General features: G+C 41.7%; 1 protein-coding gene and 1 pseudogene across 1 annotated transcript in view; both read left to right on the top strand.

The window, feature by feature from the left end:
* The window catches only part of LOC124605811 (homeodomain-only protein-like), a 372,556-nt gene that overhangs the window by 132,196 nt on the left and 213,792 nt on the right, over window positions 1–26,568 (top strand). The gene's annotated exons all lie outside the window — the stretch shown is intronic.
* Window positions 12,967–13,083, top strand: LOC124607739 (annotated as a pseudogene).

Here is a 26,568-nt window from a genome sequence, read left to right as displayed (position 1 = left end):
CTGTCAATCAAAATTTCTCCCAATCACGTCAAACACGATCTATGCTTGACAAACACGTCGAACTGCACCGTACACGGTCAAAATATCTGGCAATCATAGTTAAATTTGACAAAATGTGTGATTGTTTACGGGGGCCTTAAGACTTCCGCATTAATGCGCCCCCCCTCTACGCCTTCTCTCTCTCTCTCTCTCTCTCTCTCTCTCTCTCTCTCTCTCTCTCTCTCGCGCGCGCGCGCGCGCGCGCGCGCGCGCGCGCATGCAGATGTTTGCGACCTCGAGAGTGGAGACGCGAACGGGCAGCAGTAAAGTAGGGAAAAGCGACGAGGAGCAGACAGCTGCGCTGTGGCGGCGCTCGGCCGACCTCCGATGTGGGTCTCGGCGTCCATTTAACCCGCCCACCAGCGCCGGCGCGCGTCTTGTGTGTTGCGGCTGCATGGTCAGTGACCACGGCCGAGTAAGGAAGCGGCGTCCTGGATACGGCCCACCGCGTAACATTGACGCAGGCCAGCGCGCCCCGCCACGACGCGAGCGGTTTTCCTGCCCGCTTCCCACGCGAGGAGAGCCGCGTGCTGCCCGTGGGCGAAGCACGCACGGTCTACGCCGAGCCACCTGTTGTGGTCCAAGTGACGTAGGACTTCCCTTGAATGATCCAGGCAGGATAACATCTACAGTGTGTACTAATCAAAAGCTTCTTCGCGTAGATAACTGGGCTATTGATAAAATACCTGTATGTCGATATGTTTTCCAAAAATGTCGATATACATGAAGCTCCAAACAAACCGGTATAGGCATCGTATTCAAGTCCAGAGATACGTAAACAGGCACATACGACGCTGCGGTCGGCAACGCCTGTATGACACAACAAGTGTCTGGCGCAGTTGTTAGATCGGTTACTGTTGCTATAACGGCAGGTTATCAAGATTTGAGCAGAAAGAAATTTTCACTCTACAGCGGAGTGTGCGCTGATATGAAACTTCCTGGCAGATTTGAGGACGGGGCGTGACTCGTGCTTGGGTAGCTCAGTTGGTAGAGCACTTGCCCGCGAAAGGCAAAGGTCCCGAGTTCGAGTCTCGGTCCGGCACACAGTTTTAATCTGCCAGGAAGTTTCACGATTTGAGCAGTTTGAACGTGGTGTTATAGTCGGCGCAAGAGTGATGGGACGCAGCATCTCCGACGTTGCGATGGAAGTGGGCATTTTCCCGTAAGACCATTTCACGAGTGTACCGTGAATATCAGGAATCCGGTAAAACATCAAATCTCCGACATGGCTGCGGCCGGAAAAAGATCCTGCAAGAACGGGACCAACGACGACTGAAGAGAATCTTTCAAGGTGACAGAAGTGCAACTGTTCCTCAAACTGTTGCAGATATCAATGGTGGGCCATCAACAAGTGTCAGCGCGCGAACCATTCAACAAAACATCATCGATATGGGCTTTTGGAGCCGAAGGCCCACGCGTGTACCGTTGATCACTGCACGACACAAAGCTTTACACCTCGCCTGGGCAACCTCAACACCGACATTGGACTTTTGATGACTGGGAACATATTGCCTGGTCGGATGAGTCTCGTTTCAAATTGTATCTAGCGGATGGACGTGTACGGGTATGGAGACAACCTCATGAAACAATGGACCGTGCATGTCAGCAGGGGACTGTTCAAGGTGGTGGAGGCGCTGTAAAGGTGTGGAGCGTGTGCAGTTGGAGTGATGTGGGACCCCTGATACGTCTAGATACCACTCTGACAGGTGACACGTATGTAAGCATCCTGTCTAATGACCTGCATCCTTCATGTCCATTGTGCATTTCGACGGACTTGGGTAATTCCAGCAGGACATGCAACACCCCACTCGTCCAGAATTGCTACAGAGTGGCTCCAGGAACACTCTTCTGAGTTTAAACATTTTTGCTGGCCACCAGACTCCGCAGACATGAACATTATCGAGGATATCTGCGATGCCTTGCAACATGCTTTTAAGAAGAGATCTCCACCCCTCGTACTCTTGTGGATTTATGAACAGCCCTGCAGGATTCATGGTGTCAATCCCTCCAGCACTACTTCAGACATTAGACGAGTCCGTGCCACGTCGTTTTGCGGCACTTCTGCATGCTGGCAGGGGCCTTATAGGACATTAGGCAGGTGTACCAGTTTCTTTGGCTGTTCACTGTATATCGACGATACCGTTTCCCCCAATATATCGATATATCTATGTCAAGAAAGTAATATCGAGTGCCGATATTTCTATTTCATATTTTTTCACAATTTTCGATAAATATTTTTAGTAGTTATTTTGAAATTGTAGTAGAACATAATTTTTCTTTCACTGTCTGAACGAGCCATCAGTTCTTCAGCTCCCGGAGGGATTCAGCAAGATCGGCAGCGTTTTTCTGACGATGGCGAACAGTTGGATCGCAGAAATATTGAATGGAGTTGACTTTAGGATCCGGCAGCAGACTCAGAGACTTTCAAGACGTATTACGTCGGGAAAGCCTAAGACGTCACAGGAGTCTTACTGCTTTCTGAGCTTTCATCGCATTCAATCATCCTGTGACTATGTGAAGCAAGTATATGTGGCACAAATGTTTAGTCCGATGTCATTGGGGAGGTGTGTGGCAGTGTTAATGGAATAACAGTAGTTCCGATGTGAAGAAATCGCATACCAATTGCGTTAAAAAACACAAGTTTTAACACAGTTATTGTGCTAGCCAGCCCGTGGTCTTGGGTTGCCGGCACGGTAACTAAGCGGGTTCGCTCAGGAGCTGACTGGTCTCTGTAAAAAAAAAAAAAAAAAAACTAAGTGAAGGGATCAACAGTGACGTCAGCTGCGACCGAATACAACGAACAATAACGAATAAAATCCAAAAACAACGGGGCGTAGCTTGTTTGATTAGTATTCAGAACGTTATCGGTCCCGCGGTCGAAACCCGCCACCGCTTGAATTTTGGTTAATAATCAGTATCGGCGGCCGAAGACTTCCGGCATAAGAAGTCTCACTCATTCTACCAACGACATTAACAGATGGCGGAGGAGCAGACAGATGTTCAGGGCACTCCGTTATACTTGGAATGGGAAACTGCCCGTTAAGGCGCAAGAATCGGCAATGATCAACGGCATGAGGATGCAAAAAATGGTTCAAATGGCTCTGAGCACTATGGGACTTAACATCTGAGGTCCCCTAGAACTTAGAACTACTTAAACCTAACTAACCTAAGGACATCACACGCATCCATGCCCGAGGCAGGACTCGAACCTGCGACCGTAACAGCCGCGCGGTTCCGGACTGAAGCGCACAGAACCGCTCGGCCACCGCGGCCGGCATAAGGATGCAGAAGACAATGGAAACCACTGCATTAAAGACACACAACGTGTATCCACAGGACATGTGGCCTGTAATTGAAAAACTGTAGTGATGATCTCTCCATTGGCAATTTTTTTTTAATTTTTTGACTTTAGCATGTCTACTCCTAGTTCTGACCATTGTTGTCTCGCAATGTAATTTTACGGTTTCTCAAAATTTTGTTCTGATGAAGATATCCGTAGAGGAGTCGAAACCTCAGTCAATGTATCAATCATTTATTTGCAACGGTTGTCTGTATAACCCTGTGCTGGAAGGCGAAAAAAATTACCGCTTACTACATTTTTGCTGTTCATGCAGGAAATCTTGGGCACCAGACGTAACGTTTTATTTTATTACGTCTCTACTACTAACTGTATTCGCACCACATTTTGCAGAAAGTATCCACATATACCGCTGAATGTACGTACAAAATTGTATCCTTGACGAAACATAGTTTAAAAAGATATGACGTCAAAAAACGTCGAGATGCATGAAAAACTTGCTTTCCTTAAAACATGAAAGTTCGATTCTTTAATCGTCCTAGACCCATTGGGGTCCATAAACAAATGGAAAATGCTGTTTCCCTTGTTTTCAAAGCAGTTTCTTATTTTTTTCGAAATATATGACTTTCTACCTGCGAGTCTGTTGTTTAAAATGATGTACCGTTCATTTTTATAACAAATTCAAATTTATTCATGATTTTTGCACTGAATACCACTGGGGTTCATACGACTCCACCCTAAATTTTTGTTTCTTGAACTAGTAGTTATGAAAATAGACTCATTATTGTTACATTCAAAAACTGTGAAGTATGTTTTTATGTTAGGTCATTAAAATATTGCCAATATATCTCGTGTAAATTACTTGGGGTCTGTATGGCCCCAGTGAAACAAAAGATTCCTCGGAGTAAGAGGGTGAAAAAATGAGGATTTGTTGGGGGAGGGGGAGGCGGGGGACGTGGCGCAGAGGGGGGAGATGTTGCTAATGTCTGGAGAATAAGGGACTGAGGCAGAATGTGACAGTCGAAAGAAGCAACATGTGTGACTGTGTTCTATGAAGGATGAGTGAATCCGAATGTTTCCTCTACTTACTTGGTCCGTTTATCTGGGCATCATAGCAGTGCACCCAGAATTACTCCATAGCTATTTGGTAGCCAAAGAAGTCACCTCACTTACCCTGACCCAGCCGTATCGTTTCGGCTTTTCGAATGGATGTGAGCAGTCCCGGAACACAGCGGGCGGCGACATTCCTGACATTCAAAATGGCGTGCAAGATCTTGAAAACTTATCAGTGACTGATTTTCACTTATTCCACTACCGCATAGATCGCGATAACTGGTCTTCGGACATCAGAGTCTCACATCTCTTGCTGCGATTCCCGCTTCTTCTCAGAGAGGTGGTCAGACACTTCGTTTTTCGTCACTCAGACCTGTTTGAACGCAATGGAAATGTCTGCGAAACCTAACCATGTGACACGTGATGGTGATATGTAGTGTTGCAGTTTCTTAAACTCAGTACGTATTCTTGCGGCGTTGTTCCTCTTCAAATGAAAGAAACGAATTACCACACGATACTCCCAATTTATTTATCACTGGCCTCCACTAACCGTGACCATGGGTACTTTTGCGCGGGAATTTCAGCGAGTACCAGGACTGCAGGCATCCATTTCCAAACAATCAAAACATTAATTATTACTTACCTTTATTTAATCGAGGTGATAATTAAAATATGATGACCGCCCCCGTACATTGAAAATGTACGTCCTGCACCACTCTTGAGGTCTTTGTCGTGAAATTTTGTTATTCGATGTTCAAAATACATCTTATGCTGAACTACAACATTGGGTGTTTCAATAGTTCGGCAAATGTCTTCCTTCTGCAGTTTCTTTTCCAATATTCTTACATACAAAAAAAAAAAAAAAATCAGAGATGCCAGGTGAATAAGGCGGGTACAAATCTCTGCTAACTGGGCGTTCATGAATACGAGACAGCGATGGGCATTTCCGAAACGCTTTTGAGAGTGGTGTGTCCCAGACCGTCTACTACTAACCAATAGTTAATCATACGGAGTGTCCTCGCGGATATGTGACTGTGTTAAGGAATATTTGACTAATAGAACCCAGTACTTTGTATTGGACGGTGAAAATTCTACGGAAAGGAAAGTAACATTGGTTGCCCCCAGGGAACTGTAAGGGGATTTTTAGTGACTTCAGTATACATAAACAGTTTATTGGATAGGATCAGCAGCTCTATGAGACTGGAGACAATGCTGTTACGTACAGAAAAGTATCGTTGTCGGACGATCGTAATGAATCGTAACAAGACTTGGACGAAACTTTCACTTGGTGTTACGAATGTAAGCTCTCTTTAAATGTGGACGCATGTGAGAATGCCTATAACAAAGAAAGAGAACCCGATGGTGTTTGACATTTGCATATCACAGTTTATTCATTTGTTTTTACACTGATGAACCAAAAAAATTATGCCCACCTGCTTAATAGCTTGTTTGTCCGTATTTGGAACGAAATAAATCACTGACTCTGCGCATCAGGGATCGGAGATTTTGTTAGCAGGTTTGTGGAGATATGCGGCGTTGGATGCCTCCTCACAGGTCATGTAATTTGCGTAAATAGCGGGCTGCTGATATGCGTACGCGGCGATGGTGCCCGATGGCGACCTAGATAAGTTCCACAGGATTTACAGCAGGCAAATTTGGTCGCTGAGACACCAACGTGCATTCACTATAATGCTCTTGAAACCACTGTAGCAGGCTTCTTGCTCCGAGACAAGGACAGTTATAATGCTGAAGGATGACATCGCCGTCGGGAAGACATCTTAGTCTGAAGGGATGCAGGTGGTTCGCAGCTGTCAGTGTGTCTTCGATTGCTACCACAGGTCCCATGCAGTCGCAGGATAATGTCTCCCATAGCATAGTACTGCTCCTACCAGCATTCGTCCGTGGCGCGGTACACGCTTCGAGCCGCCATTCACCTCGATGACGACCATCGATCTAGTGTAGCAAAAATGTGATTCATCCGAAGAGCCAACACGTTTCCATTGATAGACGGTCGAATCCCAATGGTCCTGTGCCTACTGCAATCGTAACGTACGATGTCGTTGGGTCAACACGTGAACACGTAGGAGTGGCCTGTTGCAGAGCTCCATACTCAAAAATGTACGATGATCGGAATGCCCCGAAACACTTGTGCGTGCACCAGCATTGTGCTCTTTTGGCAGAGATGTGACATGTCACCATCTATCATGCTTTACAGAGCAGACATGCCTCCGAACCCCACGTTCTGTGGAGAGTCGTGGACGTCCAATCTTTTAGCACCTAGTGGTGGTTTCACTGTGTTACTGCCTCTTTCCGTAGATGATCAGGACAGGATCACATGAACAGTCGACCAGCTTCGCCGTTTTTGAGATACAGGTTCACAGGCTTTATGTAATAATAATCTACCCTTTGTCAAAGTCGCTTATCTCAATGGATTCCTCATTTGCAGCCCATATTTTTACTAGGGTGATCCCCTGTCAGTGTCTGCTCCGCTTACATACTTTTTTTACCGCGTCACGTGCCCCAATGCCACCACGCGCCATCCAACATCGCGATGGGCAGTGGTCATAACGTTTTGGCTTATTCGTAAATCTGTATTTAAATACACAGTCTACATCTACATCGACATCTACATGGATATTCTGCAAATCACATTTAAGTGCCTGGCAGAGGGTTCATCGAACCACCTTCACAATTCTCTATTATTCCAATCTTCTATAGCGCGCGGAAAGAACGAACACCTATATCTTTCCGTACGAGCTCTGATTTCCCTTATTTTATCGTTGTGATCGTTTCTCCCTATGTAGGTAGGTGTCAACAAAATATTTTCGCATTAGGAAGAGAAAGTTGGTGATTAGAATTTCGTGAGAAGATTCCGTCTCAACGAGAAACGCTTTTTTTTTAATGATGTCCAGCCCAAATACTGTATCATTTCTGTGACACTCTCTCCCATATTTCGCGATAATACAAAACGTTCTGCCCTTCTTTGAACTTTTTCAATGTACTCCGTCAGTCCTATCCAGTAAGGCTCGCACACCGCGCAGTAGTATTCTAAAAGAGGACGGACAAGCGTAGTGTAGGCAGTCTCCTTAGTAGATCTGTTAAATTTTCTAAGTGTCCTGCCAATAAAACGCAGTCTTGGGTTAGCCTTCTCTACAACATTTTCTGTGTGTTCCTTCCAATTTGAGTTGTTCGTGATTGTAATACCTAGATATTTACTTAAATTTATGGCTTTTAGATTAGACTGATTTATCGTGTAACCGATGTTTAACGAATTCCTTTTAGAACTCATGTGGATGACCTCACACGTTTTGTTATTTAGAGTCAACTGCCACTTTTCGCACCCTTCAGACATCTTTTCTAAATCGTTTTGTAATTTGTTTTGATCTTCTGATGACTTTATTAATCGATGAACGAGAGCGTCATCTGCAAACAACCTAAGACGGCTGCTCAGATTGTCTCCCAAATCGTTTATATAGATAACGAACAGCAAAGGGCCTATAACACTACCTTGGGGTACGCCAGAAATCACTTCTGTTTTACTCGATGACTTTCCGTCAGTTACTACGAACTGTGACCTTTCTGACAGGAAATCACAAATCCAGTCACATAAATGAGACGATATTCCATAAGCACGCAATTTTGCTACAAGCCGCTTGTGTGGTACAGTGTCAAAAGCCTTCCGTAAATCCAGAAATACGGAATCTATCTGAAATTCCTTGTCAATAGCACTCAACACTTCATGTGAATAAAGAGCTAGTTGTGTTTCACAAGAACGATGTTTTCTAAATCCGTGTTAACTGTGTGTCAATAGAAAGTTTTCTTCGAGGTAATTCATAATGTTTGAACACAATATATGTTCCAAAATCCTGCTGCATATCGACGTTAACGATATAGACCTGTAATTTAGTGGATTACTTCTACTACCTTTCTTGAATATTAATGTGACCTGTGCAACTTTCCAGGCTTTGGGTACGCATCTTTCGTCGAGCAAACGGTTATATATGATTGTTAAGTATGGAGCTAATGCATCAGCTTACTCCGAAAGGAACCTAATTGGTATACAGCCTGGACCAGAAGACGTGCTTTTATTAAGTGATTTAAGTTGCTTCACTACTCCGAGGATATTTACTTCTACGTTACTCATGTTGGCAGCTGTTCTCGATTCGAATTCTGGAATATTTACTTCGTTTTCTTTTGTGAAGGCATTTCGGAAGGCTGCCTTCAGTACTTCAGTTGGGAATAAATACTCGTTGTTATGCAAAGTATCATGCCTTGCGCAGTATATACACGACGTCCCTCCAAAGGGACGTTCTTGAAATGAAATGTGTAGGTGGTATCAGCCCAAACAAACACTCATCATCACGTCTTTCACGTGACTTCTGGTGTCGACGGAAAGAGTCTGTTTATTTCCCGTTGCAAATTAAATGATTTTTAAAAGCGGAATTTTACGCGCCGATTTGATAGAGACGTATGAAATTAGTCCAGCGCGATATAATAGCAGGGACAGTAAAACACAAAGAATAACAAGCGTTGCAGCTGAGATTGCGCCGCCCTGGTCCGCGCTGATTGCTATTGTGCAGCAGTGCTGCTCAGTCGCTATTGGAGTAGTGGTTAATATTCATCTTCTTTTGCCCCAGTTAGTACAGGACAAACCAAATATCGCAATGGACTACATCGGGACCGTTCTGTCAAATGGACACGTAAAATTCCGCTTTTAAAAACAGTTTGAAACAGGAAACAAACCGACGCTTTCCGTCGACAATAGATGTCGCACAAAAACGTGGTGTTGAGTTTTTGTTTGGACTGACCCTAGTTATATACTGCAAAAACCAAATTGCAAATATCTGCTGAAACATCAGAGAAAATGCGCCTGATCACCTTTAGGAGGCCGAGCGAGGTGGTGCAGCGGTTAGCACACTGGGCTTGCACTGTAAAGGATGACGGTTCAAACCCCGACCGGACATCCAGATTTAGATTTTCCGTGATGTCCATAAATCACTTCAGGAGGCAAATTCCGAAATGATTCCTTTCAAAGGGTACGGCCGATTTTCTTCCCCTGCCTTTCGCAATCCGAGCTTGTGTTCCGACTCTAATGACATCGATGTCGACAAGACGCCAGATATTAACATCCTCCGACTCTTGGGAGGGACATCCGGTATAAACGCTAATGAACCGAAACGTTTTGACAAGCAGCTTGAATAGCGGTTCGGTATTCCGGGCGCAGTATAGAAGCCGTTCTGCGTGGCATGGATTTGAGACATCATTTACGGGGGTATCCGAAATGTTCAAATGTGTTAGAATTCCTAAGGGACGAAACTGCTGGGATCATCCGTACCTAGACGTACACACTACTTAAACTAACTTAAACTTATGCTAAGAACAGCACACACACCCATGCCCAACGGAGGACTCGAACCTCCGGCGGGAGGGGCCCCTCAATCCCTGACATAGCGCCTCTAACCGCGTGGCCACTCTGGGGTATGCGACAGCAGATCTCTACGCACAGGTCCCGCAATTCTCGTAAACTGAGAGCTGGTTGTTTGTGGGCACAGAGGTAGTCCGTGGGTTACATACGACAAAACGTGTCCTTTAGTGTTGTTACTCACGCATCCTCTGCATTTGTCTCTCTGATCAAAGACTCTATCAGACGGGTTATTCTTCCTTCAGACACGTTATCCTGTGCCGTGCCTTCCTTGATGAGGTTACACTTGCTTGCCGCTGCAGAACACTCTCCTGAAAGTTATTACTTACTTTTACGTTGAGTTACTGCAAATCCAATATTCACAACTTCTGCTGTCAAGTTTTGAAGCTGTTTACTTACAAATATTGCCGAAGTTTGCTTTGAACGTGGGCCACGCAAGTGCCAATAATCTGTTGGTCGAACCTCGTGTTGTTGCAAGATCAGCGTCTCAAAGAACGGCTTGCGGAGGAGGAATTTCCAGTGTGTGACGTCAGTCGTCAATGTAAACGTTTTCGAGAATGTCAGCACCGCAGAACGTGTAAAACGAGAAAGTAAACAAACCATAATACGGTACGTACGAGGTAGCTTACCTTAATGTAGAAAAGTCTCGGCACACGAAGCGATCCAAAAGTCAACATTACGCTATGACTGGTACTTGTTTGACTAACAAAACAAACACACCGCGTAGTTTTCTTTTGCCTGAAACTGTTCTAGGTTCGAATCGCTAAATGTGCTGCGATATTGGAATTCGTAAATAGGATGTTTGTACTCGGTATCCGTGTTCTGAAGCCTACTGAAACACTATACGTTCGAATTTCAAATACAGATGGTAATTTTCCTCGCTAAGTGGTAAATTTTTCAGTTTAGAGAGCCCAAGGGAAATGGAGAACCACGATCTTTGTTAAGGTAAGGACTGTGAACGACGGCAGGGAAATTTTTAAAGTTACTGCCGTAAAGCAACGCCGGCCACTGTTGCCGAGCGGTTCTAGGCGCTTCAGTCTGGAACCGCGCGACCGCTACAGTCGCAGGTTCGAATCTTGCCTCGGGCATGGATGTGTGTGATGTCCTTAGGTTAGTTATGTTTAAGTTGTTCTAAGTTCTAGGGGACCGATGACCTCAGATGTTAAGTCCCATAGTACTCAGAGACATTTGAACCATTTTGAACCGTAAAGCAACAGTAAAGCGAAGAGTATGTCCTATAAATTTGTGTTTGACTCTCACTGCGAGCCTCCTAATTTCTATGTTATATTTCAGTTCTAGAAACAACTGGTGCCGAAAAAGTTTGCGTCTGAAACAAGGGCAAGAGAAGGCAGCCGTCAGTAATTCGCGCTTATCTATGGCAGGTTTCCATTTACAAAAGCTATAATCATTAAGTTACGTCGTGCATAATAAGCACGCAGGGCAAAAAATTAGTAAGTCCCCACGGAAACGACGACAGATTTTCACCTCTATGATCTGTATGGTATATGCTTCTGCAAAGTTAGTAAATAAAGATTTCTATTGTAGAGCTGTTTTAAATATAAAGTAGAATCATGTGTATAGCTTGATGCTATTGCTATTGGTTCAACTTTTTCCGCTTGCAGCGTCTGACATTTATATGGAGTATATTGAACAGTAGGCATTATGTAATGAGCCACTAAAGCATTCTTGTTGCCCCGCTATGTGGATAAGATTTGTTATATGACCACACAGTAAAGTAAAGCTTCACACATTGCACAATTTCTTACATAACATTCATCCCAAAATCAGCCTCAGATTGAAGACAGAGAGTGGGTCGGTCTCACATTCTTAGATGTGTTGGTCTATAGAAGCTCAGACAATACTCTAGGATATAGAGCTTCGATGGTTTGTCCGTATAAACAGCCTTCAAATGCAGCAGGATTAATTACGCTAACAAGAGAAACGGTTGGTTACCGTTCGTTTCAAGAGTTACTGACCGCATAAGCAAAATTCTTCCAAAAAATGATATACAGACGACACTTTACAGTCATTATAAACTAAGACTTCTCCGACACAGAAAGGACTCATCTGATCTCTCAGACACGTACAGTGTATGGAGTGACGTGTGGCTGTGACAAAGTACGTATAGGCGAAACTGGGAAGACAATAACAAAACGAATTAAGAGCAGGAATGTGACACGTGCGTAAAACAAAGTGTGAAATCTACTGCAGCGGAATATCAGGAGAACTATGCCCCGGACATACTTGGTGATTCAAAAGGCTGGACGTAAACTGAAGGAGCTGATACAGGAGTCTGGGTGCAACTACTTTGGAACAGAGACTTAATGGTATTGGAAGTAATCCAGAGCCAGTGGAAGCTTTGGGGTGTCAGGAACGACAAGGACGATCAATGCAGACGCGACTGCAGTTCGGCAAAGGTAATGTATTGTTTACTCTGCAATATTATTCAAAATGGCTGCCATTATATTGAATACAGGCAACGACATCTTCGTAGAAAATTCTGGGTCACTGTACCGAGTAGATCTGTACCAAGCATTGCACGAACCTCATCAAACTCTGCAAGTGACCTACACACACACACACACATACACACACACACACACACACACACACACACACACACACACACATTCCCACATTTAAAAAAATCAAGAGGTGACAAGTCGCGGGAGCTAGGCGCTCATGCAATTGGACCTGCCCTTCCGATCACAGAGAGGAGGAATGACCAGCTGATGATGTACGTGCATAGCAACTGACACATAAGACCTTAACGGGATGACAATAGGATGGATCAGTTCAGGCCGTCATTCGATTGTACCACCAATATTTAATTAAATCTGGAATGAAAAATTTTCTCCATGTTAACTTACTCTTCATCAATAGCCAAATTTGGTATAACCATGTTAGTAGATGCAGGTATGAACGGAACATCACTGACATAATCAGACAACTAATTTGACTGGGAAGAGTCCTGTCCGGTTTCGACTACTACCGAATGTAATCTCTTCCGAAAATTATTCAATTTCTTGCGTATTCTGTGACAAGTGCGGACACAGTTGATCGGTGAATGGCTGTAAGTGGCCAGCGCATCTCCTATCTGTTGTCAATTGTATCGGACTTTATCTTGGAATTTGCGACCATTATTAAATTTCCTGCCAACAGCCTTGCCGCTGTGGTTACGCCGGTTCCCGTCAGATCACCGAAGTTAAGCACTGTCGGGCTGGGCTAGTCTTTGGATGGGTGACCATCTGGCTGTCGAGAGCTGATGGCAAGCGGGGTGCACTCAGCCCTTGTGAGGCAAACTGAGGTGCTACTTGACCGAGAGGTAGCGGCTCTGGACTTGTGGACTGACATACGGCCGGGAGAGCGGTGTGCTGACCACATGCCCGTCCGTATTCGCATCCAATGACGCCTGTGGGCTGAGTATGAAACGGCGGCCGGTGGGTACCATTGGGTTATGGCCGATGCAGACGGAGTTAAGGTTTTTAGTTTTAATTAAATTACCCGCAAAGAGCCAAAAAATTTTCATGTTGGGACTGATGTTACAATATGATGGACCATTGCATTATGTTCCACCATATTAGTACGGCAGGAGAAAGCTGTCGTATTGCGCGACTGTCACCGAAGCAAGTGCTTTATTTTGTACTGACGTTATGGCACCGTTTTCCTACACCCTATTTTTCCATCCCTAGACCCTGTTGTTGGTATGGCATCACAGGGAGCTACTAACAAAGCCTTCTAGATACAAGGCCCATGCACAGCGGCCATATTGGCACGTGATGTCACAAACTGTTGGACATCTTATTTGTAGGCGACAGTCGTGTTGGCGTGTATGTTGTGTTGAAAGTGTGTGACACGTGAGAGTGATATATATTTCATACAGTATTCGCCTACAGTCCTTCGAAGTATGGGATAGAAGTGCTGTGTTCCCTTTTGCCAGGGAAATTATAAATCCCGAAAAGGCATGAAAGTGCACATGTTTCGATTTCCCAGATGTGTGAAGTTGAGAAATCGCTGAATTGCAGCTATTCCCAGACAGGAATTTGTGTCTACGCATCATTCAAGGGTAAGAAAATAACAAAAAAATTGTAGCATGTTATTTGTTTCGATTGCACCACCTTTGCCAATTGTTTTCAAAATCAGTTATGTATCATGTAGCAGTATCAAAAAATGGTTCAAATGGCTCTGAGCACTATGAGACTTAACATCTAAGGTCATCAGTCCCCTAGAACTTAGAACTACTTAAACCTAACTAACCTAAGCACATCACAAACATTCATGCCCAAGGCAGGATTCGAACCTGCGACCGTAACAGTCACGTGGTTCCGGACTGAAGCGCCTAGAACCGCATGGCCACCGCGGCCGGCGTAGCAGTATCATTTCTTTCTTAATTCTGGACCATTGCTCCGAGGTTAATACGAAGCTGGCTGTGAAATGTCTCTCATATTTGCAACTATTGTCACACAGAATAGTTATATTAATTAGTGTGACTCGAAAATGTTTAGTATTTATTATCATTCCTACCAGATTATTGAGTTTCCTGTACTTTTATTTGGAAGAGCTACACAATTATTTTATTCAGTTTTACATATACAGCTATTTGGAAATAATTTCAATTTGAGTAAACTACCTTAGAAAATTGCTTTAATGAATTCAGTGTTCGACAGATTAAGCAGTATAGAAAGCAGAAGTTCGAGGTAGGTGCATTATGATTAAATTAACAGCACTCTGTGATACGAATTTCAATCAAGGATATACGAGAAACAATCTTTTCATGTTTAAGGTTCTAAAGTTCTGGAGGAACAGGAAAATAAAATATTTTTTCGGTTTTTTTGATTTATTAAACATCATGTCAGGAGGTGCTCCATTTCGTCGAATGATTTGAGTTTTGTGTGAGGTCAGCAAATTTTGAAGTGGAGAGGAAAATTTACGAAAATAGCCAGGGAAACAAATTCTTAAATTCTGTAGGAGCTCCAGCTGTTTTATTTAAAACAGAAAACGTCTGCTTATTGTTGCATATTGCCGATTTTGTACTGCAAGAAAGCGTAGCTCCTGAGGTAAAAGACAGAATTTAAAATTACAGTTTGTATTCAATCCTAGAAACGCGTATTTAAGGCAAATTGTCAAAATAATTTTACATCTTTAAATAACATAGGGCAGTTTGTTCAGTTACTTTACGCAATGATATAAATTTCCATACTTTCATTACAAGGACACGTAGAAGAGGAAAGCACGAGAATCTCTATGCGGTCTCGGCTCTAAAACTCGTAAAGTCCGTACAGCTGCAGAGTGCTTAACAGGAGCGTTCCGATACAGACCCGGACATCAGTAGGTGACGTCACAAGTGTGCGCGCAGGCCTGTAGTCTAGGTGGTGTTGCTACTGGCCGCTCTAGCGCTATATTTCTCGGGACGCAAAGGTGACTGGAGCCTGCAGATGACGTCACTCTCTGATGGTCGGCGACTTATTTCTGTCGCGTCGGCGTTTATTTACGGGATGAGTGGAACATGCTGCCAGTGACAGCGTCCGGACCTTTGGCCCTGATCATCAACTGCTTGGCCAAAAGTTCGCTCCCTCAGCATAGACGAACGCCGACTTTCTTCACATTTTATAAACACTGTAAGTTACTTACACTGGTGACCTCATACAAAAAATAAATTTTCTATATTACTAAATGCCAACGGTCGCCCGGTTCCAGTTAGACGTTGTCTATAAACGGCTTCCAGGAGCAACCAAAATTTTTCTGTTTTCATATAATTATTCACCGAATTTAGAAATTTAAAATCCTGTCCTAGTCTACTCGTTAAGGTGCAGGATGTTACGTTCAAGATTTAGCACGTCAAGTATTAAAATTATAAACTGCGCACACTGAGGTGACAAAAGTCGTGAGATACCTCTCAATATCATGTCTGAACTCATTTTTCTCGTCGTAGTGCAGCAACTCGACGTCGCATGGACTCAACAAGTCGTTGGAAACCCGTGCAGATATAGTGAGCCATGCTGCCTCTATAACCGTCTATAATTGACCTCTCGATTTTGTCATACAAATGTTCGATGGGATTCGTATTGAGCGATCTGGGTGACTAAATCATTCGCCGAAATGTCCAGAAGATTCTTCAAACAAATCGCGAACAATTGTGACACAGTGGCGTGGTTCACTGCCATCCGTAGAAATTCCACTGTTGTTTGGAAACATGAAGTCCATGAATAGCTACAAATTGTCAATGATCAGTTCAGCTGGACCTGAGGACTCAGCCCATTCCACGTAAACACAGACCACACCATTACGGAGCCACTGCCAGCTTGCACAGTGCCTTGTGAACAACTTGGGCCCATGGCTTCGTGGGGTCTGCGCCACACTCAGACACTACCATCAGCTCCTACCAACTGAAATCGGAACTCATCTAACCAGATCACGGTTTTACAGTCGTCTAGGATCCAACCGATGTGCTCACGAGATCAGGAGAGTTGCTGCAGGCGGTGTCGTGCTTTTAGCAAATGTACTCGTTTCCCATTAACGTCAAATTTCGCCGCGCTGTCCAAACGGACACGTTTGGCGTACCTTTCACATTGTTTTCTGTTGTTTCACGCAGTATTGCTTGTCTGTTAGCACTGACCCCTCTACGCAAACACCGCTGCTCTCGGACGTTAAGTGAAGGTCGTTGGCCACCTGTTGTTGTGGTGTAACGACGTATTAGTTTTTCGTTTGATATATGTATGACCATGTGCAGACTTCGTCACCTACGTCAGTTACAACCCACTTCAAAAATGATTCATATTCTTTTTAAATTGTCATAGAATGGTTCTTGAACGAAACTGTAAAACATCAGTTGAGTCGTGTGCAGAGAATTACATCACTTGGGCCAATTGGTTTTCGTAACTTTTTCGAATTTAAATTTCGTTTGTTTCTCCTCAGAAAATTATATCGACACACGTTATCTTGATCTAATCGATATCAGAATCACACATTAAATAAACTTTTTAGATTCAAAGTTTCGGCCAACGCTGTCTGAATCAATAATCTTGTCAAATATATTATTAATCCGTTCACATAACTCTTCATAAATAAATCTTCAAGACACGTGTTTCAACTTTAGTAGCATACACTATTTTATTAGCTTCCTACGCATACAGATGTGAACTTGAGCGTTGACAGACAGTGACTAACTTTTCAATAAGGTTAAGATCATTATTGTTGTACAAAAAGAGTATAAAAATTCATTTTTAATTTTTTAGAAACACGACGCAACAACTCGGTTCCAGGATCTTCTGTTGCTCCTTGGCTGTCGACCCGCGACGTATAGCGGCCAGCAATTTCCTCTCTGGTCGCGGCAACGAAGATGCTGTCCCCGTTCGTTGCGCCGATCTCTCCGTACATGAAACACATAAAAAAAATACAAAGCTTTTAGATAATTCACATTTATTACAAATAATAAGAAAACACATACACAAAAAACTAAATTAAACTTATAGTCACCTGCAAACTGGGCTGACTTGGGGGATGGGTGACGTTTAATTTCGTCCCACTACATACCCCACCCACAAGCTCAGTTTGTCAGGTTTTAACCGAAATTAAGACTGTTCAATATACAATATTTAACTGTTAATACATTTTCCTCACATTTTACGTAACCTAGAGTCCTTGCTATTAGATAGATTTAATCCTTTTAATACGATATCGTGGTGACTATTTGTCATTTACTCTTAATTGTGCTCGTATGGTAATTCGTAACCGAATATAGGGAGATTGCTCCTCTTCAGTTAATAGTTGCTAATAAATACTAATTTAGTACGTTCTTTAACGTTGTACATTAGGACAGAGCATTCAAATTGTGATAGATTAGTTATAGTTTCATTTATTTACTAGAGTTATTCTTTTCAAGAATGTATATTACTAATAAGTTTCTCACAATAACTAATAGTACTATTTACTTTACGTCATTCTCTTCCCTAATGCCTTATTTATGCCTGAGGTCAAGAAGAAATCAAGCAAAACATTCTTTAGAATCTCGGCACGGCTTTCTTTACCTTCGGACACCTTGTTGGGTAATGGCCATTTATTTAGGAGAAACAAGCGAGAGAGCCCCGTTTGGTGTGTTCTATATTAACACTATTGCAAACCTCTATTAAAGGCACTCTGCTATGTTCTCGTGAGCCATATAGCTCTGGACGCCCATGGTCCCTAAAACTATTAACCATCCCCTTTGGTTCCTACTATCCGAGTAAATTTGGAATATGCAAAATTCCTTTTGACCTAAGAGCAAAATTTCCTCCATATAAATCCCCCTTTTGGTTATCTTTCTCTTTTTGAAGTACCAGTAGATTATTGTAGAACACATGTTTAAGCTTTCTGTCATTTATTTAAAATAACACGTAACTATCACGAAAAACTTCACATGAATAAACTATGAACGCTCTTCCGTGTGTAACATATACTAAATATTAACTTATTTAGGAATGAAGAGTTTCATTTGATCAACACTATATAATCCTTTAATTACACCTGATGAAGGTTCCATAAGAAGTAATGCTTTGGGATGTACAATCTTATGTACAACATATGGACCTTCAAAGATAAAGAAGAATTTTCTACATTCCTTATCGATCTTAGAACTTTTAGGATGAGATCGTACTAACACAAGATCTCCTACCTGAAATGAGGGTTCTACAGCCTGTTGATTATAACTTTTAATTCTCCGTTCGGCATTTTTTACAATCTGTTCGCAAACTTTTTCGTCTGGAATATCTTGTTGTATCTCATTTACTGGTGGCCAAGGTAAAGCAGCTAGTAAAGGCTCACCTATAATTCGTTTGCCTAAAATTTCTATAGGTGATAATCCCGTCGTTAGGTGAGGCAATTCATTTAATATCTTTTCGAATTCAGGCATTAGTTTGACCCACCGAGTATGTTTATGTGCACAATAAGTTCTACATAATCGTCCTAATTCTTTCATGACTCTTTCTACTAAATTACTTTGAGGGTGATATTTCGAAATTAAGATATGTTTGATTCCATATTGTCTTATCATATCTTGAAATCTTTGACTAATAAAGGCACTACCGTTGTCAGACATAAGTCGTTTAGGAATGCCCCAGTTAACAAAGTAATTTCGGGTGAGGCAGCGTATAACGCTTGCTGTATTCGCTCGTTTCAAAGTGTACAGTTTCACATGTTTGGACCAACATTCCATTACAACAAACACATATGTTAATCCTCCTGAACTCCGAGGCAGAGGGCCGAAAAAATCTAATGACAGTAGATCCCACAAACCTCGAGGAATTACAGCATATAATTTATAACGCTTGGATTTGTTATTAACTTTAACCTTTTGACAGGTTTCACAAGCCCTAATAATACTTCTCACAATACGGGACATATTTTTGAAATAATAATACTTCATTAGATGTTTAATACATTTATGAATTCCGAAATGCCCGTAACCTTCATGAATATAAGTAATTAACTCGTCCACAACAGTTTCCGGAATGCAGATTTTCCATCTCTGGTGTTCCCTCTGTGCTTTCCAATACAACAAGTCGTTAAAATATAACCACACACCCCGGGTGTTAACTGTTTCGTCCCCATTATTAAGGTTTTGTATAAGGTCCCTATATTGATCGTCATTTCTTTGATTGCATCTAACAGCAGTTACTATCCGTTTAACCTTACGTTCGTTCTCCTTAGTCAAAAGGAAGTAAACATGATAATTTGTTCCTGGTTCTTCTGCAATATTAATATTCTCCATTCCTACGGGAAGCCTTGACAAAGCATCTGAAACTACATTCTGAGATCCTTTTATATACCTAATTTCGTATTGAAATTCTTGCAAGTATAATACCCAACGTAATAGCCTACGGTGAAGTAACCGGCAATTGTTCAAAAAGATTAAAGCCTGATGATCAGTATATACAATTGTTTTTCTTCCCATTAATAATCCTCTAAATCGTTGAAAACCCCATACCACTGCGAGAGCTTCCTTCTCGGATACAAAATAATTTCTTTCATGTTTATTTAAAGTTCGACTAGCGAATCCAATAGGCCGATATAATCCCTCTTCATTGGTCAGATCACCTTGGAATATTACACAAGACACACCATAATCAGAGGCATCCGTACACATACCAAAGTCCTGATCGAAATCTGGGTGGTATAACATTTTGGCTTTGGTTAACGCTCCTTTTATCTTATTAAAAACTTCCTCTTCCTTTTGTCCCCAGAGCCATACTGACTTCTCTTTCAATAAATCTAGTAATGTAGGATTAACAATATCCTGCCCTGGAAGAAATCTTCTCAGAAATCCTACCATTCCTAGGAATGATTTCAATTGTTTCCGATTTCTAGGACTCGGGCATCGAGCAATAGCTTCAATACGTGCTGGGTCTGGCCTAATACCTTTACTGTCCACTATATGCCCCAAAAATCTCACTTCCTCCTTTCCGAAGTAAGACTTAGATAATTTTAAAGTAATTCCTCTGTCAATTAAACGGTTAAACAATTCCCGTAATATCGTTACGTGTTCTTCCCACGTTTTAGTAGCTACTAAAATATCATCTACATATAAAATAATCTTTTGTAACAATTGCTGACCCAAAGCAGAATCTAATGCCCTAATGAAAGTTGACACTGATATATTAAGTCCAAAAGGTAAAACTTGGAACTGATATGATCTGCCTTCAAAAAGAAAAGCCGTATATTGCCGTGAATCCGGGTGTAATGTTACTTGATGGTAGCCAGAGGTTAGATCCATTGTACTCATATAACGAGAACCAGCGATCTTAAGAAGTACGTCCTCCATAGGAATAGGTCTGTCTCTTTCCATCTCTATAATTTTATTTAATTCACGGGCATCCAGAACCAGTCGTACCCCACCAGTAGCTTTCTTAACTACCCACAATGGACTGTTAAAAGCGCTACATGATCGTTCGATAATGTTTTGTTCTAGCATCTTACTTATTTCTCTACTAGCCGCTTCTTTGAATTGTACTGGAATAGGATAAGGTTTCTTAAAGAATGGCTTCTTATCTTTAATCTTAAGTTTACAAACGTAATCTTTAATTTTCCCCGGTTCATCTGAGAAGACGGCTCTAAATTCTAACATCAAAGATTCCAACTCTTCCTTTTCTTGCTCGGATAGACAATTCGTAGATAAACATTTTTCTTTCACTTCGGTTTCGATACTATTACTAGCCTGACATTGGTATACTGCATACCCAAGATCACTAAAATCTGTTAATAGATTCATGGTCGGTGCGTACTTAATCTGTAAGGACTCGTAGCAATTTTCAGGCACTTGACTGTTAGAGAACCTCACTTTAAAAGTACATGCCTCCTTATGGATGGTTAAGGAAGAGTCTTTAAAATCTAATATAGCTTTATATTTACACAGCCAATCTATACCTAAAATTATGGCCACATTTAAGTTGGCTACGACGAGTACAGAGTGAGCAATTAATTGTTCAGCAATTTCAAAAGTTACGTAAACTTCTTCAGTAATATTTTGACTTCTTTTACCAGTAACTCCTATAATTTTCACCCCAGTTACAGGTAAAGTCGGGAAATTCCAATATTTTCTTTTAAGCTGAAATAATTCTTTGGATAAAATACTTACTTCGCTACCCGAATCAACTATAATATTTACTTCGGTGTCTTTAATATAACCTTTAATAACGGGTTTATATGTTACATTCTCCCTTATCTGATTGTCTTCCTGAAGTAAATCTTGTTGCCAGTCATCGTCCTTTTGGCAGCTTAATGATAAATTGCAATTGGGTCTTGGGTAATCTTGACCAATAGTTCCCTTTAGTTGACCCGTACTAAAGGACTTTACTAGTTTTCCGAACGTTCTATGATGACGTCACCTACCACTTGACCTTCATTAATTACTTGAGGATGATTTATCTCATGATCATTATTGTGTAATTTCCGCACTTTAGAGTTATTACCACGATTTTGCTGGCTCTCTTTATCTTTAGATTGACGTTTTATATAACAGAACCGACTATGATTGTTGTTATTAGCTTTTCGTGGTTCTGAATCATTATTATTATTTCGAGGATTGTCATTTCTACCAAATCTAAACTTCTCGTCTTCCCTTTCTCTATTAAGTATATCTAACTGCTCTAAATATCCTAACAATTCGCACGGCTGTGACCATTCTCTTTCTATCATTCTTTCCTTTACGTAATACGGTAACCTACTAATTAGGACTCGTATTAAATGACTTTCAATAATTGGTTCTTCAATTAATTTAGCACGGTTTAAATGCCATTCAAAATAATTCCTATAACCTCCCCACCGTTTAGAATATGGAGGAGGGTCTAACAACTCTAAAGTTAAGTGTTGTTGTTTTCCCCTTGACCAATAATTTTGTTTAAACTGCTTAACAAAATCATCCCAATCCCTGAATTCAGTTCTATGCAGTACTGCCCACTCCGCAGCTTCTGCTTCTAAATGTCCTATTACAAATTGAATGCGTTTTTCATTACTCCATTTAGGAGATAATGATGTTTCAAAAGCTTTTATAAAGATTATAGGGTGCAGTTCGCCTCCTGGTTTGAATACAGGAAATCGACTTGCTACATTTGAATTTGTTGTTATGTCATCCAGACATTCTGCGAGAGAAATAGTCGGATTTTGTTTAGCTGGCAGAGACGGAGTTGCATCGGATTGGCTTGCCGTGACTGCCTTATTCATACTGTTGTCGTCCGAGCTAGCAAATTCGATGCGACTGTTGTCTCTGATTATGTTATTACCTCTGCTACCTGAAATGTTCTCGTTATTATCTAATTCCGATAACCGTTTCGTAATTTCCTGTATCCGCATTTCTGTATTGGATACGCGATTAGCTAATATCGATTCTTCACTGTGTTCACGATGTGAACGCTCTGTACCTTCGTCAATATTATTATCTTTGGCAGTCTCAAGGTTACTGCATATCTCAGTAATTAAAAATTTCATGTTTTCGATTTCGGTATGGTCCTTTTCTACTTGATGAGTTAATGTTTCTAATTCTACATTATCTATTGAAGAAATCTCTACAGGTTTGGTAGAGACCTCTTTAATAGATTTCAATAATTCTCTGCGAACAGTTTCTGTTTGCATAGAAAATTCATCTCGTAACATATCGTTATTTTTCTGTATTTCATTTACAACTAAGATATTGACACTATCTAGTCTCTCGGTTAAGTCAGTGATATCGTTTCGCATGCGAGCTTTTTCCTCGCGCGATTCCTGGATATGTTCTTCTAACCTTTTACAATTATCGGCAATCTTATTACTAAGTCCTACTAATTTTTCTTGCATTTCAACTTTAGAAGACTCTATTTTATCACTTAATTCTCGACTGGTTTCATTAAGATATTCCTGCAACCTGTCTGTTGATTTTGTTAGCTCCCCTTTAAGTCTAGCAGTAGATTCCTCGTTAGACTGTTTTAATCTAGCCGAGATTCTTCGTTAGACTGTTTTAATTCCTCTTTTAATCTAGCAGTAGATTCCTCGTTAGACTGTTTTAATTTAGCGATCGCCCTAAAAAGGGCTCTCATGCTCCTATCGGACATAGATTGCTCTTCGTCTGACATTTCACTTCCCGACATTATTATAAGATATTAACTATTTACACACGCAGATTTGTAATCAACAATCCTGTAAAAGCACACTTCCTATGTACAACACTCCACTTCCAACTTGAAACAAACTCACCGGACACTAATATTGTAATTTGTAGTTATCGATGATTAGTGTGCTGCTATGGGCTGCAGATGTAACAGCCGTCGATGCAGCCGCTGAGATGCTGCGACCCCGCTTCCGCAACCGGCAGGACGCTGAGTCGAACACCGGAAACGTCGCTAGCTGCAACCACGCCCGGCACCGCCGTAGACAGGCGAAGCCCTCAGCAACACCTCTAATACCAGCCGGAGGAACGCCCCGCAGCTGACGTACTGGGCCTGTTAGTTTAAGGAGAAAAAGGGTTGTCGAGGTTTGCAGCGTTCAGCTGCTGCCCAACAGATGCGCCTTCTCGTGGAACAACTGCGTGACCGTACTGCTTGGCTGCACTCCGTCAGATGCCCACACCCACGAAGTCGCCGCTGGCTGGTGAAGGCTCCACGAAAACTCGCGTTGACTTCCGAAAGACTCTTGATGTTTTGTGTCGTACCTGTGTGCCTTAGTTGCACACAAGTCCTGTCACGGTCGCCACGGTGTGGTGTAACGACGTATTTTTAGGTTTTCGTTTGATATATGTATGACCATGTGCAGACTTCGTCACCCACGTCAGTTACACTCACTTCAAAAATGATTCATATTCTTTTTAAATTGTCATAGAATGGTTCTTGAACGAAACTGTAAAACATCAGTTGAGTCGTGTGCAGAGAATTACATCACTTGGGCCAATTGGTTTTCGTAACTTTTTCGAATTTAAATTTCGTTTGTTTCTCCTCAGAAAATTATATCGACACACGTTATCTTGATCTAATCGATATCAGAATCACACATTAAATAAACTTTTTAGATTCAAAGTTTCGGCCAACGCTGTCTGAATCAATAATCTTGTCAAATATATTATTAATCCGTTCACATAACTCTTCATAAATAAATCTTCAAGACACGTGTTTCAACTTTAGTAGCATACACTATTTTATTAGCTTCCTACGCATACAGATGTGAACTTGAGCGTTGACAGACAGTGACTAACTTTTCAATAAGGTTAAGATCATTATTGTTGTACAAAAAGAGTATAAAAATTCATTTTTAATTTTTTAGAAACACGACGCAACAACTCGGTTCCAGGATCTTCTGTTGCTCCTTGGCTGTCGACCCGCGACGTATAGCGGCCAGCAATTTCCTCTCTGGTCGCGGCAACGAAGATGCTGTCCCCGTTCGTTGCGCCGATCTCTCCGTACATGAAACACATAAAAAAAATACAAAGCTTTTAGATAATTCACATTTATTACAAATAATAAGAAAACACATACACAAAAAACTAAATTAAACTTATAGTCACCTGCAAACTGGGCTGACTTGGTGGATGGGTGACGTTTAATTTCGTCCCACTACATTGTCCGTTTTGAGAGGTAATGCCGGAAATTTGGTATTCTCGGCACGCTCTTGATACTGGGGTCTCGGTATGTTGAATTCCCTAACGATTTCCGAAAAGGAATGTCTCATGCATCTAGCTTCAACCACCACTCCGCGTTGAAAGTCTTACTTCGCGTCGTGCGGACATAATCCTGTCGGAAACATTTTCACATGACTCACTTCAGTACAATTGACAGCTCCGCCATGCACTGCCGTTTTAATATCTTGGGAACGCGATACTATCGCCATCTGTATATGTGCGTATCGCTATCCCATGACTTTTGTCAACTATCTGTATTTCAGAATCAGAGCACTTAGTAACTTCCAACAGACTAGACAATTTCAAACCCTTTCGAAACTTTTTCTTGCTGACACTGTCACAAAAAATTACTGGAAAAAATTCATCCTTTAACTACATTTTCTCCGTTTATAAGCAAAACCTCAGCATCCGGCATTACGTTTTTTTCCTTTATTACTAAATCTATCAGGTACACATTTTTGCAGACAGTATCCACATACAGGGTGTTCTAGGAGGAATGCCCAATATTCAATTATATGAAGGAAACGATAATTAGGAGCTAAAAAGTCTAGTAAACATGGACGCTAAACTGCATATGTTAAGAGATATGAGCACTTCATCTTCGATATTGGGAAACAAATCTCTCCTATTGAAAGTTCTTTGCTTCCATAGTTTGAGAGGTGGTAGTATGAACCAAAACAAGAGAAAAATGTCCAGTAAACATGTGTTCCAGAGTGCTCACCTTCAGAGCTATAAGCACATGTTCATCTTCGCTATTCTGAAACATATCTCTTCTACTGAAGAAGTGCTCATAGCTCTTAGGGTATGACACTGGACTCGCATTCGGGTGGACGACGGTTCAATCCCGCGTCCGGCCATCCTGATTTAGGTTTGCCGTGATTTCCCTAAATCGCTCCAGGCAAATGCCGGGATGGTTCCTTTCGAAGGGCACGGCCGACTTCCTTCCCCATCCTTCCCTAATCCGATGAGACCGATGACCTCGCTGTCTGGTCTCCTTCCCCAAACCAACCAAATCTTAGGGTATGAATTTTAGCTGCTTCGAATGATCCTTCCTGTTACAGCCCTGAATACTGACCATTCCTCCTGAGGTACCCTGTATACCACTGAATGTACCTGCAAAATTATATCACTGTGTGACAGAGAGTTCAGGAGATACCACGCCATAAATTTTAACATGCTTGGAAAAAAAAGGAACTGTCCAGTTGCAAGAACTCGCACACTGAGAGTTCCATAGAAATATAATTATGTATACAGACAGTTCACCCATTCCTAGAATCAAGAATCTCAACGATTTTTGCCTGTTATCGTCATTGATACTGGCAAGATATCGGTCCCAGGGATTCCGAGACTATCGACAAATTTTTTAACGTCAGTTTTGACGTCGGATGACAAACGACAAAATAAATATTATTTTCGTTTGATATGCTTACAAATTAACAAATTCTTGATTTTTTTTCCATTACTTGTACATTGCTACCTTGCTTCTTGCCAAATTTCGTGATTTACATCAACGAGAAGTACTCTATAAGTTTAATCAGTGAGTATGGGACTATCAAAATATGTGATATAAATGGCCGTATCTTTCGACTGCATTAACTTAGAATAGTGGTTCTCAACCTGGGGGTAATTACCACCTGAGAGGCA

This window comes from Schistocerca americana, chromosome 3 (genome assembly GCF_021461395.2).
Source record: "Schistocerca americana isolate TAMUIC-IGC-003095 chromosome 3, iqSchAmer2.1, whole genome shotgun sequence".
NCBI lineage: Eukaryota > Metazoa > Arthropoda > Insecta > Orthoptera > Acrididae > Schistocerca > Schistocerca americana.
The sequence above is the reverse complement of the archived record's forward strand: the minus strand, read 5'-3'. Positions and strand labels throughout refer to the sequence as shown.